We start from the raw sequence: 18,287 nt of genomic DNA, 5'->3' as shown, positions 1-18,287 counted from the left end.
GTAGAGTAATCTTGGTTGCAGGTTTTTCTCCTTCATCACTTTAAGTATGTCCTGCCACTCCCTTCTGGCTTGTAGAGTTTCTGCTGAGAGATCAGCTGTTATCCTGATGGGGATTCCCTTGTGTGTTATTTGTTGTTTTTGCCTTGCTGCTTTTAATATGATTTCTTTGTGTTTAATTTTTGACAGTTTGATTAATATGTGTCTTGGAGTATTTCTCCTTGGATTTATTCTGTATGGGACTCTCTGTGCCTCCTGGACTTGATTAACTATTTCCTTTCCCATATTAGGGAAGTTTTCAACTATAATCTCTTCAAATATTTTCTCAGTCCCTTTCTTTTTCTCTTCTTCTTCTGGAACCCCTATAATTCGAATGTTGGTGCGTTTAATGTTGTCCCAGAGGTCTCTGAGACTGTCCTCTGTTCTTTTCATTCTTTTTTCTTTATTTTGCTCTGCAGCAGTTATTTCCACTATTTTATCTTCCACCTCACTTATCCGTTCTTCTGCCTCAGTTATTCTGCTATTGATCCCATCTAGAGTATTTTTCATTTCATTTATTGTGTTTTTAATCGATGCTTGATTCATCTTTAGTTCTTCTAGGTCCTTGTTAACTGTTTCTTGCATTTTGTCTATTCTATTTCCAAGATTTTGGATCTGGGAAATAGAATCTTGGATCATCTTTACCATCATTATTCTGAATTCTTTTTCAGGTAGAGTGCCTATTACCTCTTCATTTGTTAGATCTGGTGGGTTTTTATCTTGCTCCTTCTCCTGCTGTGTGTTTTTCTGTCTTCTCATTTTGCTTATGTTACTGTGTTTGGGGTCTCCTTTTTGCAGGCTGCAGGTTCGTAGTTCCCGTTGTTTTTGGTGTCTGTCCCCAGTGGCTAAGGTTGGTTTAGTGGGTTGTGTAGGCTTCCTGGTGGAGGGGACTAGTGCCTGTGTTCTGGTGGATGAGGCTGGATCTTGTCTTTCTGGTGGGCAGGTCCACGTCTGGTGGTGTGTTTTGGGGTGTCTGCAGACTTTTTATGAGTTTAGGCCACCTCTCTGCTAATGGGTGGCATTGTGTTCCTGTCTTGCTAGTTGTTTGGCTTAGGGTGTCCAGCACTGTAGCTTGCTGGTCGTTGACTGAAGCTGGGTGCTGGTGTTGAGATGGAGATCTCTGGAAGATTTTTGCCGTTTGATATTATGTGGAGCTGGGAGGTCTCTTGTGGACCAGTGTCCTGAAGTTGGCTCTCCCACCTCAGAGGCACAGCATTGACTCCGGGCTCCTCAATTTGGGATGATGTGTTGTCTATTCATGTATTCCACAGATGCAGGGTACATCAAGTTGATTGTGGAGCTTTAATCCGCTGCTTCTGAGGCTGCTGGGAGAGGTTTCCCTTTCTCTTCTTTGTTCTCACAGCTCCTGGGTCTCAGCTTTGGATTTGGCCCCGCCTCTGCATGTAGGTCGCCGGAGGGCGTCTGTTCTTCGCTCAGGCAGGACAGGGTTAAAGGAGCAGCCTCTTCGGGGACTCTGGCTCACTCAGGCCGGGCGGGAGGGAGGGGCACGGAGTGCGAGGCGAGCCTGCAGCGGCAAAGGTCGGCGTGACGTTTCACCAGCCCGAGGCGCGCCGTGCGTTCTCCCAGGGAAGCCGCCCCTGGATCCCGGGACCCTGGCAGTGGCGGGCTGCACAGGCTCCCGGAAGGGCGGTGTGGGCAGTGACCTGCGCTCGCACACAGGCTTCTTGGCAGCGGCAGCAGCAGCCCCAGCGTCCCACGCCCTTCTCTGGGCTCCGCGCTTTCAGTCGCGACTCGCGCCCGTCTGTGGAGCCCCTTTAAGCAGCGCTCTTAATCCCCTCTCCTCGCGCACCAGGAAACCAAGAGGGAAGAAAAAGTCTCTTGCCTCTTCGGCAGCTCCAGAGTTTTCCCGGACTCCCTCCCGGCTAGCTGTGGCACATTAGCCCCCTTCAGGCTGAGTTCTCGCCGCCAGCCCCAGTCCTCTCCCTGCACTCTGACCGAAGCCCGAGCCTCAGCTTCCAGCGCTGCGCGCCCCGGCGGGCGAGCAGACAAGCCTCCTGGGCTGGTGAGTGCCGCTCGGCACTGATCCTCTGTGTGGGGATCTCTCCGCTTTGCCCTACCCAGGTATGTGGGCGGTTTCTTGCCTTTTGGGATGTCTGGGGTCTTCCGCCAGCGTTCAGTAGGTGTTCTGTAGGAGTTGTTCCACGTGTAGCTGTATTTCTGGTGTATCCGTGGGGAGGAAGGTGATCTCCGCGTCTTACTCTTCCGCCATCTTACCCGGAAGTCTATAGAAGTATTTTTAGTAAATATGGGGAAATGAACAATATTAATTTCCACTAGGATATGAATTATTCCAATTTGAATGTCTAACTAAAGTTTTAAAAATTACAATTCCTAAATTATTTTTAATAATAATTATTAGCCTTCTAACAGTACAAAATCCAACTGAGATTGTTACCCATCACTGGAATTTTCTATGAAGATATCTGACTCAAAAATTTACAGGTATTAGCACTGTAGGAACTCCAGGTTCCTATGCTACCAATATAGTAGCCAATAGCCATATGTGGCTTTTGAGCTCTCGAAATGTGGCTAGTCTGAATTAAGATGATCTCTAAGTGTACAATACATATTTGATTTTGAAGGCTTAGTACAAAAAAAAGTTAAAGATTTTATTAATACATTTTTTTATTTTGCTTACATATTGAAATAATAGTTGACATTTGGTTAAGTAAAATATATTGTTAAAATTAGTTACACCTGATTTTCTTTCCCAATATTTAATGTGACTACTAGAAAACTTTAAGTAGCTTATGCAGCCCGCTTTCATGACACTCATATTTCTATTGGACAGCACTATTCTAGACTCAAGGCTAGGTCCTCAAGAGGCCAGAAAGCACAAAAACATACATTAAATAAAAATGACATGCAATCAGTTTGTTATTCAGGTAATGTTATTCTGAAGTGTTTTCTTTGGGAAGGATTAATATGAAACAAAGTGGAAAAACTATGCCATGCTTAGGTTCAGTCACTCAAGAAGTGATGTTTTAAACACTCGTTATAAAGCAGGCACTATTCTAAGTACTGTTTTATTCTAAGTGAATAAAACAAAGATTTTTGCCTTTGTGGAGCTTACATTCTAGCAGGTTAGATCAGAATTAGATGGATATAAGTTTGTTTTTCTTGCTCCTTGAACATATTACTATCTCCTGGATATAGCTAGTGACATTTATATTTAGTGACAGGCTGGGGAGAGGTAAAGGAACATTTCTATATATAAAGTCATACATAAAATTATTTCATTTAAAATCATCTTCATTACAAATGTATCCCAGGATTGAATTCTCTAATGAATAAAAACAGATGGTTTTAAGCAACTTTTATTAGGCTGAAAATCAACTTCACGATTTTTCTCTTTTTTTTAATTTTTTAATTTTTCAATTTTATTTTATTTATTTTTTTACAGCAGGTTCTTATTAGTCATGAATTTTATACACATCAGTGTATACATGTCAACCCAATCGCCCATTCAGAACACCACCATCCCCACCTTACCACGGTTTTCCCCCCTTGGTGTCCATACGTTTGTTCTCTACATCTGCATCTCAACTTCTGCCCTGCAAACCAGTTCATCTGTACCATTTTTCTAGGTTCCACATACATCCGTTAATATACGACATTTGTTTTTCTCTTTCTGACTTACTTCACTCTGTATGACAGACTCTAGATCCATCCACATCTCAAAAAATGACCCAATTTCTTTCCTTTTTATGGCTGAGTAATATTCCATTGTATATATGTACCACAACTTCTTTAATCATTCATCTCTTGATGGGCATTTAGGTTGCTTCCAAGACCTGGCTATTGTAAATAGTGCTGCAATGAACATTGGGGTGCATGTGTCTTTTTGAAAGATGGTTTTCTCTGGGTATATGCCCAGTAATGGGATTCCTGGATCGTATGGTAATTATATTTTTAGGTTTTTAAGGAACCTCCATACTGTTCTCCAGAGTGGCTGTATCAATTTGCATTCCCACCAACAGTACAAGAGGGTTCCCTTTTCTCCCCACCCTCTCCAGCATTTGTTCTTTGTAGATTTTCTGATGATGCCCATTCTAACTGCTGTGAGGTGATACCTCTTTGTAGTTTTGATTTGCATTTCTCTGATAATTAGTGATGTTGAGCAGCTTTTCATGTGCTTATTGGCCATCTGTATGTCTTCTTTAGAGAAATGTCTATTTAGGTCTTCGCCCATTTTTGGATTGGGTTGTTTGCTTCTTTAATATTGTGCTGCATGAGGTGTTTATATATTTTGGAGATTAATCCTTTCTCCGTTGATTCATTTGAACAAATTTTCTCCCATTCTGAGGGTTGTCTTTTTGTCTGGTTTATGGTTTCCTTTGTTGTGCAAAAGCTTTTAAGTTTCATTAGGTCCCATTTGTTAATTTTTGTTTTTATTTCCATTACTCTAGGAAGTGGATCAAAAAAGATCTTGCTGTGATTTATGTCAAAGAGTGTTCTTCCTATGTTTTCCTCTAAGAGTTTTATAGTGTCTGGTCTTACATTTAGGTTTTGAATCCATTTTGAGTTTATTTTTGTGTATGGTGTTAGGGAGTGTTCTAAATTCACTCTTTTGCATATAGCTGTCCAGTATTCCCAGCACCATTTATTGAAGAGACTGTCTTTTCTCAATTGTATATCCTTGCCTCCTTTGTCATAGATTAGTTGACCATAGGTGCTTGGGTTTGTCTCTGGGCTTTCTATCTTGTTCCATTGATCTATGTTTTTGTTTTTGTGCCAGTACCATATTGTGTTGATTACTGTAGCTTTAGCTTTGTACTATAGTCTGCAGTCAGGAAGTCTGATTCCTCCAGCTCCATTTTTTTCCCTCAAGACTGCTTTGGCTATTCGGGGCCTTTTGTGTCTCCATACAAATTTTAAGATTTTTTTTTTCTAGTTCTGTAAAAAATGCCATTGGTAATTTGATAGGGATTGCATTGAATCTGTAGATTGTTTTGGGTAGTATAGGCATTTTCACAATATTGATTCTCCCAATCCAAGAACATGGTATATCTCTCCATCTGTTGGTATCATCTTTAAATTCTTTCAACAGTGTCTTATAATTTTCTGCATATAGGTCTTTTGTCTCCCTAGGTAGGTTTATTCCTAGGTATTTTATTCTTTTTGTTGCAATGGTAAATGGGAGTGTTTCCTTAATTCTCTTTCACATTTTTCATCATTAGTGTATTGAATGCAAAAGATTGCTGTGCAATAATTTTGTATCCTGCAACTTGACCAAATTCATTGATTAGCTCTAGTAGTTTTCTAGTGGCATCTTTAGGATTCTCTATGTATAGTATCATGTCATCTGCAAACAGTGACAGTTTTACTTCTTCTTTTCCAATTTGTATTCCTTTTATTTCTCTTTCTTCTCTGATTGCCATGGCTAGGACTTCCAAAACTATGTTGAATAATAGTGGCAAAAGTGGACATCCTTGTCTTCTTCCTGATCTTAGAGGAAGTGCTTTCAGTTTTTCACCATTGAGAATGATGTTTGCTGTGAGATTGTTGTATATGGCCTTTATTATGTTGAAGTAGGTTCCCCCTATGCCCACTTTCTGTAGAGTTTTTATCATAAATGGGTGTTGAATTTTGTCAAACGCTTTCTCTGCATCTATTGAGATGATCATGTGGTTTTAATTCTTCAATTTGTTAATATGATGTATCACATTGATTGATTTGCATATATTGAAGAATCCTTTCATCCCTGGGATAAATCCCACTTTATCATGGTGTATGAGCCTTTTAATGTGTTGTTGGATTCTGTTTGCTAGTATTTTGTTGAGGATTTTTGCATCTATATTCATCATGATATTGGTCTGTAATTTTCTTTTTTTGTAGCATCTTTGTCTGGCTATGGTATCAGGGTGATAGTGGCCTCATACAATGAGTTTGGGAGTATTCCTTCCTCTGCAATTTTTTGGAAGAGTCTGAGAAGGATGAGTCCTAGCTCTTCTCTAAATGTTTGATAGAATTCGCCTGTGAAGCCATATGGTCCTGGACTTTTCTTCGTTGGAAGATTTTTAATCACAGTTTCAATTTCATTGCTTGTGATTGGTCTGTTCATATTTTCTACTTCTTCCTGGTTCAGTCTTGGAAGGTTATACCTTTCTAAGGATTTGTCCACTTCTTCCAGGTTAACCATTTTATTGGCAACTGCTTGTAGTAGTCTCTTAAGATGCTTTGTATTTGTGCAGTGTCTGTTGTAACTTCTCCTTTCTCATTTCTAATTTTATTGATTTGAGTCCTCTCCCTCTTTTTCTTGATGAGTCTGACTAATGGTTTATCAATTTTGTTTATCTTCTCAAAGAACCAGCTTTTAGTTTTATTGGTCTTTGCTATGGTTTTCTTTGTTTCTATTTCATTTATTTCTGCTCTTATCTTTATGATTCTCTCCTTCTGCTAACTTTGGGTTTTGTTTGCTCTTCTTTCTCTAATTCCTTTAGGTGTAAGGTTTAGATTGTTTATTTGAGATTTTTCTTGTTTCTTCAGGTAGGCTTGTATAGCTATTAACTTCCCTCTTAGAACTGCTTTTGCTGCTTCTCATAGGTTTTGGATCGTCGTGTTTTCATTGTCATTTGTCTCTAGGTATTTTTTGATTTCCTCTTTGATATCTTCAGTGATCTCTTGGTTATTTAGTAACATATTGTTTAACCTCCATGTGTTTGTGATTTTTATGGGTTTTTTCCCTGTAATTCATTTCTAATCTCATAGTGTTGTGGTCAGAAAAGATGCTTGATATGATTTCAGTTTTCTTAAATTTACTGAGCTTGATTTGTGACCCAAGATGTGAACTATCCTGGAGAATGTTCCGTGTGCACTTGAGAAGAAAGTGTAATCTGCTGTTTTGGGATGGAATGTCCTATAAATATCAATTAAATCTCTCTGGTCTATTGTGTCATTTAATCCTTCTGTTTCCTTATTTATTTTCATTTTGGATGATCTGTCCATTGGTGTAAGTGAGGTGTTAAAGACCCCCACTATTATTGTGTTACTGTCGATTTCCTCTTTTATAGCTGTTAGCAGTTGCCTTATATGTTGAGGTGCTCCTATGTTGGGTGAATATATATTTGTAATTGTTATATCTTCTTGGATTTATCCCTTGATCATTATGTAGTGTCCTTCCTTGTCTCTTGTAACATTCTTTATTTTAAAGTCTATGTTATCTGATGAGTATTGCTACTCCAGCTTTCTTTTGATTTCCATTTGCACGGAATATCTTTTTCCAACCTCTCACTTTCAGTCTCTATGTGTCCCTAGGTCTGAAGTGGGTCTCTTGTAGACAGCATATAGATGGGTCTTGTTTTTTTATCCATTCAGCAAGCCTGTGTCTTTTGGTCGGAGCATTTAATCCATTCACGTTTAAGGTAATTATCGATATGTATGTTCCTATGACCATTTTCTTAATTGTTTTGGGTTTGTTTTTGTAGGTCCTTTTCTTCTCTTGTGTTTCCCACTTAGAGAAGTTCCTTTAGCATTTGTTGTAGAGCTGGTGTGGTGGTGCTGAATTCTCTGAGCTTTTGCTTGTCTGTAAAGCTTTTGATTTCTCCTTCGAATCTCTATGAGATTCTTTCTGGGTAGAGTAATCTTAGTTGTAGGTTCTTCTCTTTCATTACTTTAAGTATATTATTCCACTCCCTTCTGGCATGTAGAGTTTCTGCTGAGAAATCAGCTGTTAAACTTATGGAAGTTCCCTTGTATGTTATTTGTCATTTTTCCCTTGCTGCTTTCAATAATTTTTCTTTGTCTATAATTTTTGCCAATTTGATTACTATGTGTCTCGGCGTGTTTCTCCTTGGGTTTATCCTGTATGGGACTCGCTGCGCTTCCTGGACTTTGGTGGCTGTTTCCTTTCCCATGTTAGGGAAGTTTTCAACTATAGTCTCTTCAAATATTTTCTCTGGTACTGTCTCTCTCTCTTGTCCTTCTGGGACCCCAATAATGCAAATGTTGTTGCGTTTAATGTTGTCCCAGAGGTCTCTTATGCTGTCTTCCTTTCTTTTCATTCTTTTTTCTTTATTCTGTTCCACAGCAGTGAATTCCACCATTCTGTCTTCCAGGTCACTTATCTCTTCTTCTGCCTCAATTATTCTGCTATTGATTCCCTCTAGTGTAGTTTTCATTTCAGTTATTTTATTGTTCATCTCTGTTTGTTTGTTCTTTAATTCTTCTAGGTCTTTGTTAAACATTTCTTGCATCTTCTCCATCTTTGCCTCCATTCTTTTTCTGTGGTCCTGGATCATCTTCACTATCATTATTCTGAATTCTTTTTCTGGAAGGTTGCCTATCTCCACTTCACTTCATTGTTTTTCTGGCGTTTTATCTTGTCCCTTCATCTGCTACATACCCCCCTGCCTTTAATCTTGTCTGTCTTTGTGGTTTTTGTTCCACAAGCTGCAGAATTGTAGTTCTTCTTGTTTCTGCTGTCTGCCCTCTGGTAAATGAGGCTATCTAAAAGGCTTGTGTAAGTTTCCTGATGGGAGGGACTTTTAGTGGGTAGAGCTGGCTCTTGCTCTGGTGGGCAGAGCTCAGTAAAACTTTAATCTGCTTGACTGTTGTTGGGTTGGGCTGGGTTCCCTCCCTGTTGGTTGTTTGGCCTGAGGCAACCCAACACTGGAGCCTACCTGGGCTCTCTGGTGGGACTAATGACAGACTCTTGGAGGGCTGACACCAAGGAGTACTTCCCAGAACTTCTGCTGCCAGTGACCTTGTCCCCACAGTGAGCCACAGCCACCCCCCTCCTCTGCAGGAGACCCTCCAACATTAGCAGGTAGGTCTGGTTCAGTCTCCCCTGGGGTCATCGATCCCTCCCCTGGGTCCCAATGTGCACACTACTTTGTGTGTGCCCTCCAAGAGTGGAGTCTCTGTTTCCCCCAGTCCTGTCGAAGTCCTGCAGTCAATTCCCACTAGGCTTCAAAGTCTGATGCTCTAGGAATACCTCCTCCCGTTGCCAGACCCTCAGGTTGGGAAGCCAGATGTGGGGCTCAGAACCTTCATTCCAGTGGGTGGACTTCTGTCGTATAAGTGTTCTCCAGTCTGTGAGTCGCCCACCCAGCAGTTATGGGATTTGATTTTACTGTGATTGCGCCCCTTCTGCCGTCTCATTGTGGCTTCTCCTTTGTCTTTGGATGTGGGGTATCTTTTTTGGTGAGTTCCAGTGTCTTCCTGTCAATGATTGTCCAGCAGCTAGTTGTGATTCTAGTTTTCTCGCAAGAGGGAGTGAGAGCACATCCTTCTACTCTGCTATCTTGGTTCCTCTCCAACTTCAAGTATTAAGTCTACATGGAAATTTTTTAAAGGTTATATTCAAAAGGATTCTCTGAGCAAATTATTCTTTTGTGTTATAGTACTGGATACACTAGTTGGGTTTGTTTTTTTTTACATAATTTTGAACTACTAAATGAATATGGTTTTGTATGTTCATAGAAATGACAGGACCCGAAATGTTTCAAGGACTCAGCATGGTGGATAAGTACACAGCAGGTTAACTAATGAGTTGACTTAACCATAACTTCAGCTCATGACCTCTGGAGGGACAGTTGAAGAAATTGTGGCTGTTTGACTTTTCAAAGATTTGGAGAGGGTGATAGCTGTCTTTAAGTATTTGAAGGGCTGGTGAGTGGAAGAGAAATTAGACTCTCTTAATATAGCCCTAGTGGGAAAATCAGTAGGGCTAGTGACTAAGATTTCAGGGGAACAAACACTAGATAAATATAAAGTAAAACATTTAATTAGTAGAGGAATATATTGCCTTGTGAGATTGTGAGGCTATGACTGGAGGTCTTCAAACTTAGGCTAGACAGTCACTTGACAGAATGCTGAGTAAATGGAATTCAAGCATTGGATAGGTGTTTCTACCAACTAACTAAGGGCTTTCCAATCCTGAGATTACATGGTTCTATATTATATGATTCTATGAAAGTGAAATGGAGTTGAAATAGCATACATTACTCATTCAGAAAAAAATCTGTACATTCTAAATATCTAATAAGTATTGAATTAGGAAATATAAAAAATAAAGAAAAATACTTGAAAGCACACTGTAAGATACTACTTAGAAATGGCTTCAGAAAAACAGCTTCCTTCCTGGTCATTAGCACTGGGAATAGGCCTGTCCTCAAATCCCAAAATATAAAGTGCTCTTTACCTTTCACAGTATCTTTTTGCCATGGTCTCGTCATGTGCCCCCAGAGCCATGCATGGGGGAATAAGATTTGGACTGGGTTTCCCAGATGCAAATATCAAAGTCTGTGTGGCCTTGACAGTTCATGAACTTCTCTAAGCCTCAATTTCCTCAGTTATGAAACAGTTGGTAATACCTATATTTTAGTGTTGTTGGAAAAATTTTTAAATAACATGTAAAGGGTTTAATATATAGTATGTGTTTAATAACTGTAATATCAAACCATATCCCTGTGTAATTTTCCTACCTTCTTGTCCTTATAAACCACCAGACCAACTGACTATTTATAATTTATAAATAAATAAATTATTTAGTAGCTACTAAGCCACACACTGGTGACCACAAGTGCCTGGTAGCCGAGACAGCTGTCAGTGACAGATAGCAGGACTGGTAAACAGATGCTATGATTGGTTTTGGTATGTTAGTGTAAAGAGGAAGTTGCTTTGAATGTGAAAGTTTGACTCAAAAATGTGTTGTGTGATTATGGTAGGGCGTTTAGGTGGAAATGCTGAGGTAGGCACAGTACCAAAGCTCTCCCATTAGGGCTGGAAATGCAGATGTGGGCGTCTCCTTCCTAGAGGAGATGGTTGAAGCTGTGAGATCTTGGTAAAGAGAATGTAGAAAGGACAGAAATGAGCCACGGATCTAACCATGAGAAATGGCCACACGAAGAGAGGTATCCTTGTGTTTGGGAGGTCTGAGAAGGTAAAGTAAATTAGAAGACTAAGAATGAATCATCAATAAGTGGAAGAGTAAGCATGGTAAAGGGCCTTGTCGTGATGGAAGGTGCTAACCAGGGGTCTGAAGACTTGAGTTTTGTCTCTGGCTCTGCCTGAAAGTTATGTCTGCTGCCTCAACTCTATGTAAAACAAGGTAAATACATCCATGTCACTTATCTTACAGGAGTGTTATAAGAGTAAAATGAGTAGATGTGTGGGGAATTGCTTGCAAACTATAGAATATCTATGCATAAAGGTAAGGCGATGATACTGATATTAAGTTATAGATAACATTCTGTAATGACTTATGACACCAGCTGTCCAGAGTTAGGCCAAACTTTACAAGTCACAGTCCTCTAAATGACTGCCCTTACTTCATACACTAGCTGCAAGTTTGAGGGCTCCAAAGTCCTCCCACACTTCTGACCATTTGGGTACAAATTTAGGGGTTTTCACTATCCCCTCAGGTTTAGTAAGTCACTAGAATGACTCCTAGAATTCAAGAAAATGCTCTACTCGTTATTGCAGCTTCGTTATAGCAAAAGGACACAAGCCAGAACCAGCCAAACAGGTTCCAAACATAAAACTTCTGCTGTCCTCAGGGATATATTACCCTCCACCCCCCAGCACATCAGTGTGTGACAGTATACATCATATTGTCAGTGTGTGATAATACTTATTGCCAACCAAGAAAATTCACCTGATCCTCAGTGCCCATAGTTTGTACTGAGGCTTCATTACTTGGGCATGATTGGTAGGCCACATGATTGAACTCAGTCTCCACCTCCCAACCCTCCAGTCACATGATTGGTCTTTCTGATTTGGCCATCCCCCATTCTGAATCACTCATTACCACAAACTAAATAGGGTCCCATCATGAGTCACCTCATTAGCATAAATTATTAAGCATGGTCTGAGGGGCCCAGGAATGGGAAAAAGACTAACCAAATTCTTTAGCACACACTCTCTGAAGTGTTGCAACTGTAAGAGAAAATGAAGCATGGGAAAATTCCATTGAGTTGAGGGATTTTGAGGCTTCTGATAATCTTGTAAGGAGCAGTTTTAACAGAGAAGTATGGCTGAAAGCCAAATTAGAATTTGTTAATAACTGGGTAGAAAGGTGAGAAAGAGGGAAGCAAATATAGAGTGGGACATTCAATTCAAGTAATATATTACAAATCAGAAAGATAAGCAATTGACTGGAAGGGTTTGCATTACTATTCCCTTTAGAGAAAAGAGCTGGATTTATCCTGGTTGTCCTGTGCCCAGGAGCCTGCAGCATCTCGAGTTCCTTCTCACACTGTGTCAAATTAGGAAGGCCAGTGTAGGAAATTGTAAAATGGCAGTGCTGTCTTTAAATTTTTATTTAAAGGGCAGTGAAATAGACCAAGACTGAATAGAAGTGTATATATGATGAGTTTATGCAAAAAACCTTCTAATTTAATTGTCAATTATCTCCTTTATTCAGAAATAACTTTTATCTATCATCTCTGTCTTGTCTGTTTTGTTAGAATTAGGGGAGTAACTGCTTTGTTTTGTTGTTTTTGTTTCTACATAATTGGTTTCAATAAGAGTTTCTTGGCACTCCTAAAAGATTTTAACTGTATACAAAATGCCCTTTTTGCTCTTTTTATCATTTTTATATATTTTCAATACAAAAGATAAAATAAACAGCAAAATGAAGCAAAGGGAAGACAATTATTTATAGCATCAGTAAATCAGCGGTAAGAAAAACCACAGGGATATGGGCTGCTGGCGGCCAGCACTAACTTCAGTTATTGCATAGATTAAAAACATATATTTGTCACACATTTTACTATCATGTAGACCCAGTAGTGCTTTAAAAATTATATTTATGGGTCATTTTCTTCTCCTGTCAAAGTAATGGCATTGCTGGGGTGAAACAAACAGCTACTTAGTAGGTCAAAGTAATAGTTAAAAGCAAAAGGTAAAGAATTTTAAGGAGAGATCAACTTTCAGGAAGACTGAATAGGTGCAGTCAATTTAGAACACCAGAGTTCTACATTATTCCTCCTGTCAAAGCTGCCACAGCCTCACCATTGACCACAAAAGGCAGGAGCTCAATTTTATATTTCATCTGAGACTTGGCACTTCTGAGAAGCCAGTGCCCATTAGAACCACAATGTGATGGAGGATCAATACCGACTTAAAGGGAGTAATGCCTCTTTCTGAACCATAACTGAGATTTCCTGGAGCAGAGAGGGTTTTCCGCAAGGGCTGTCAGCCAGGGCCTTAGCCTTGCCTTCTTAGCTCAGGAAGCATAACAGCTGTTGGCTGAAATATTTTCTCATTTAGATGCCAAGTTGCATATGTTTATATTTTCATTTTTGTCAGCAACTTTCCTGGTTCCTATGTCTTTTGTGTTACTTAAGGAGCAATGCAGGGACTTCCCTGGTGGCACAGTGGTTAAGAATCCGCCTGCCAATGCAGGGGACACGGGTTCGAGCCCTGGTCCAAGAAGATCCCACATGCCGCAGAGCAACTAAGCCCGTGTGCCACAACTACTGAAGCCTGCACTCTAGAGCCTGCGAGCCACAACTACTGAGACCACGTGCCACCACTACTGAAGTCTGCATGCCTAGAGCCCATGCTCCACAACAAGAGAAGCCACCACAATGAGAAGCCTGTGCACCACAAAGAGGAGGAGCCCCCGCTCGCTGCAACTAGAGAAAGCCCGTGCACAGCAACAAAGACCCAAGCAGCCAAAAATAAATAAATAAATAAATAAATTTTTTTTAAAAAAAGAAACAATGCAAAAGTTAGCTCAGGATGGTGGGTTTGGGGTGGTTTTTTGTTTGTTTGTTTTTAGCTTTCTTTGTCATCCAAATCTGTAGTCTGCCAAGGTCATGTGGGATCCAGCCCCGCATGTGGTTTAAGGCTTTTATTCTCTCTCTCTCTCTCTCTCTCTCTCTTTTTTAAGTCTAGTGGGTTCTCTGTATTTGAGAGCCATTCAACTTTTGAACAATTTTCAACTTTTCATTTAATTTCAGGAAAAAGCTGTTGTGGGACTCCAGAATCAATTCTTAATAGTAAGAATCATATGAGGAATTAAATTGAAATAAGTGAGTTTTCCTATCTTAAAGGAAAACAGCATGTATTCTCACCTTGTTTAATATTTCCACAGAAACATAAATACAAGATGTGTGGATTGGATTCCCTTACTGACCTAGCACTAAGAAAGGCAGCTGGTCCTTGCCCATCTGTACTCCAATCACCAAGGGCCTGGATATTGGCAATAGTCCTAGATAGATCATACTTCTCTTCACAGACATCGATTATAGTGTCTTAAAGGCAAAAAAAAAAAAAAAACAAACTTGGATTTAGTTCATAAAATAATAGCACAAGCTTCCTATGTTTGGAGAGTTAAGCAATCATTCTACTTTGCCTTAATGTTTTTTGTTTCCATTTAAAAATGTGTATTGGTAAGAATTTGACTTGAGGGGAAATAAAAAATGCTTCTCTTTTTATTGACACTCAGCCTTATCTTCCACTGGAAGAGTCCATGTGTCCGAGAGTGTCGTCTTGTATTTGGAACTACTTTCATATAAAAAAGGTTATGAGCCCACTGGCCTCCAATTACAATTTATTTCACACCTCTGAACACCTATATGGAGTTTTCGCCAACTCGCAGGGTTGTGGTATCCCCCTCATGTTTGAAGTGAACTATTTATAAACTAAGTGCATGTTTTTGTGTAGAATTTGGGTCTCCAGTTCAACCCACATAAAACCACCAATAGTGGACTCTCAAAATAATAGTAATGGCAAAAGACACCTGGCCTTGAATCAACATTGTAATAAAATTTCTGTATAAAAGTGAACTTGCAACTTGAGAGCTTTCTCTACTTGTAAACATTTTCTCTAGTTTGCAGTGGGACAGGAGATTCATTCTCCAACCCAACTTCATTTGTCATTTTGCAGTTTATGGTGTGACTCCCTCAGTTCCACAGTTTGGGCCTCCCAAGGCTGGGGACCCAGATGGGGGCTGTTGGGATGCTGAGAGATAAATGTGAGGGCTGGAGTGAAGAAGTGTTATCTAGGAATTTCTAACAGCTATAAGCTCATTCTAAAATAAGCCCCTTACTTTCTTTTTTATTTCTTCAGTGGTCTCAGGAATGACCTCTTTCCATTTTAAACTATCTTGTCTATTGCTTCTCATGAAAGATTCTCCACCTAAAACCACAGAAGCATTACATGCCAGCTTGGTTTTTCTTCTTATCATTTTGTCCCTAAAGCTAGCCCACAACTATCTGGAGTTTTCTCAGTAGGGTGGAAACACTTTTGCCTGCATTGGCCACCCACTGTTATCCACCTAAGGGTCCAAAGAAGTTCAAAGAGCAAACAGTAAAGAAAAACCCAGGCTCTGCTAGGCATTTCATCCTTGGATCTGGTATAGGTCAAGTAAAGGAGGACAAAAATATCCAAGTGGGTATACAGGTCTTGTTTTTGGTAACACTAGTTTATTAGTGACCTTGACGAGAACTGTTTCAGAAGAGTAAAGTGTCAAAAGCATGACTGGAGTGAGTTCAAGGGAAAAATGGGAAGAGAGGAAATGAGACAGTAGTGTGGGCAATTCTTCTGAGATGTTTTGCTACAAAGGCAGTCAACAATGGAAGCAGTAAATGGAGCAGGGTGTGGAATCAAATCGAGATTTTTTTTTTCCCTAAAGATTGGGACTGTTACTACATAGTACTTACATGCTGAGGGGAATGATTGCATGAAGAAGGAAACCTTTACAGTGCAGTAGAAAGAGGGCACAGCTGCCAGAGGGATGGACAAGCTGGCACCCACCTTGAGGGGTTGGTTGTCCTCAGAGGGGAGCACAGGAGATCCCCAGGAGGGAAGAAGTGGGCGTGCCTGCAATCAGCATATAGGTGTGGGGGGCACAGGAAGCTTATGGGGGTTCTCTTCTGATTGCTTCTATGAGTGAGTGAAATGAGAGTGAAGGAGAATGGTTTGGACGTTTGATGGGAGAGAAGAAGGGCTGAAAGGGTTGTCTAGGAGAATGGACAATGAGTGCTAGGGAACTGTAGTGAATAAAGGTCCAACTTGAAGTTCGCAGTCAGGAACTTAAGTAATACCAGGAGAGAAAAGGAGTCTATGTGTGACCTTGGAGCTACAGTGCTGAGGTAGTTTACATAGGTATACTATCTGCTTTACAAAGTTATTGGGCGTATTAAATGTGTCAGAAAGCATTTTGAGGTTTAAGTACAGGATATCGTTATTATGAAACTTAGCTTTGAATTACTTAGCACTTTTTCTTGGCAAAAAGCTTTTTAAATTTCTTTAAGACAGCCTTACTATCTCCAGAGACAGCATTTGGCTTCTGCCACTGATTTACTCAGTAACTAAGTCTAAGCAAATGACTTAACCTCCTTTTGCTTTTTACCTCTCAATCTATAAAATGACAGTGGCAATGTTTCAAGTGCAACAGATGCTTTAGAAATAAAGGTGCTACATAAATACAAGCTATTAATAGAATGGCATTTCAGCTCTCATGGGTATGGTCACCAGAAAGTCAGAAAGGTCAGAGCATCTGAACAAGCCTTGGGTGGTAGAAGCCTCCCTTGGAAAGCTTGGAGGGAGGTACCACAAAGGAGGTGTCACCCACATCTTTTCCTTTAGTTCTCTTGGAGATTGATTATTAGAACCTGAGACTCAAAGAGGTGAGATAACTTGTTAGGGCCAAGGGGTTGGATTTCAACCCAGATTTACCTTAAAATCCCATGCTCTTTTCACTTTGCCACATGTGGAATTGGGCTTGATACATTATAGCCAGGGAAGGTGCAGAATACTTTATTTATGTATATTACAGACCCACATTTTAGCCAATTTAACCTCTTCTCTGTCGTCAAGAATGTAATGAGAGTTGCCCAGCGGCAGAATAAACTAGTTTGTTGGAGATATCATCATGATGGAGTCGTTTACAAGAAATCAAATGACAAGAAAAGGTAGGAACGTTTTGGGGGACGGAGCAGTAAACTGACTAAAAATTTGCACTTAGCTACGATGCAGTTTTCAAACACCTTGGGGCAGGAGAGTGGGTGCTAGAAAAGAAATAAATTTGTGCGCTCATGGAAATTGTAGGCATAGAGTGTCAGCTGTGCTTTTTTACTGCAAACATGATATGTACATTATAAACTATAGAGCATAAACAGCTCTAAGAGAAAGTCACTGAACTGTTAGTAACTTTTGAGTAAAAATTGCCCACCTGATAGGGAAGGTGATGATAGGAAAAGTGTATTTATTTTCTTCCAAGAGCTAAAAAGTGATCAGACTTCTAAAATTTGTTGAGATTGTCCAGGAAAGTGTGTAAAATACTCATCCATCACCGGAAGCCCCTGGTCAGGAAATGACAGTGCAGTAAATATCTTCAGCAGCCACCTTTTAATGTACAAGCTGTTTTCGGTTGGAATTTTCAACACTCACATAAAACACACTGTCATGAGTGACTGCTTCTGCTCCAAAGTAATCACTATTGGGATAATGGAACATCTCTCTGCAAATAACCAAAAAACTTTAAATGTCATGTCAAGTTTGTTGAAGCCATTTTCAAGCTCTGTTCAAGGTTACATGAATATTGAGGGTGTCTGTATTTTTTTTTTAATTTGAGATCTACAAGAGAGATCACTCATAAGGTTGTACAGTGTGAGAGTCAAGTTAATTAAAAGAAAATCTGTTGCTCTTTGGGAAAGTCAATCAGCTATCACCATTTAGCCGTTAGCTATTACACCTCTCTCCTCACAGCCTGGATAAGTCTGGATCACTGTCACTTACCAAGGAAAGAATATATATGTGTGTATAGGTTATAGGTCTGTATGAATATATGGGTACGTATTTGGCAAATTATGACATTATTTTGATTTGCTAGGAAGTTTTAACAATTTGCCTGCCAAATTCAGTATTTTTTTTGAAAGAAAGCATTGAATTTTAAAATTCCTATTAGAAACTTTCCTCCTTGGATTTGTTTAAAAAGGAAATTAATCTTTTTATTATTCAAACTAATGCCTGTCTTGGGTCATAGAGTGTAGAAATAAATTCTTTGCCCAATGCATATTTACTGAGCATCCACTGTGCTCCACGGCCATCCTAGGCACCGACATTACAGCAGTATTTAGAACAATGTCCTTGCTATCTTGGAGCTTACATTCTAGTAAAGAGATAGACAACAGACAAGTAAACAAGTATATGATGTGTCCGGTGGTTATAAGTTCTGTGAAGGGAAAGATGAGTGTAAGAAGATAGAGCGATGAAAAGGTGAGTGCTATTTTAGATGGATGGTCAGAGACGGCCTCTCTCGATAGCATTTGAGC

At 39.8% G+C, this 18,287-nt stretch overlaps 1 protein-coding gene across 1 annotated transcript in view; it reads left to right on the top strand.

Annotated features, from left to right (window-relative positions):
* Positions 1-18,287, top strand: part of DIAPH3 (diaphanous related formin 3) — a 542,576-nt gene that overhangs the window by 519,463 nt on the left and 4,826 nt on the right. The window lies entirely within an intron of this gene.

This window comes from Mesoplodon mirus (assembly GCF_964341445.2).
Source record: "Mesoplodon mirus genome assembly, chromosome: 17".
Classification (NCBI taxonomy): domain Eukaryota; kingdom Metazoa; phylum Chordata; class Mammalia; order Artiodactyla; family Ziphiidae; genus Mesoplodon; species Mesoplodon mirus.
This window is presented reverse-complemented; position numbering and strand designations above follow the sequence as displayed.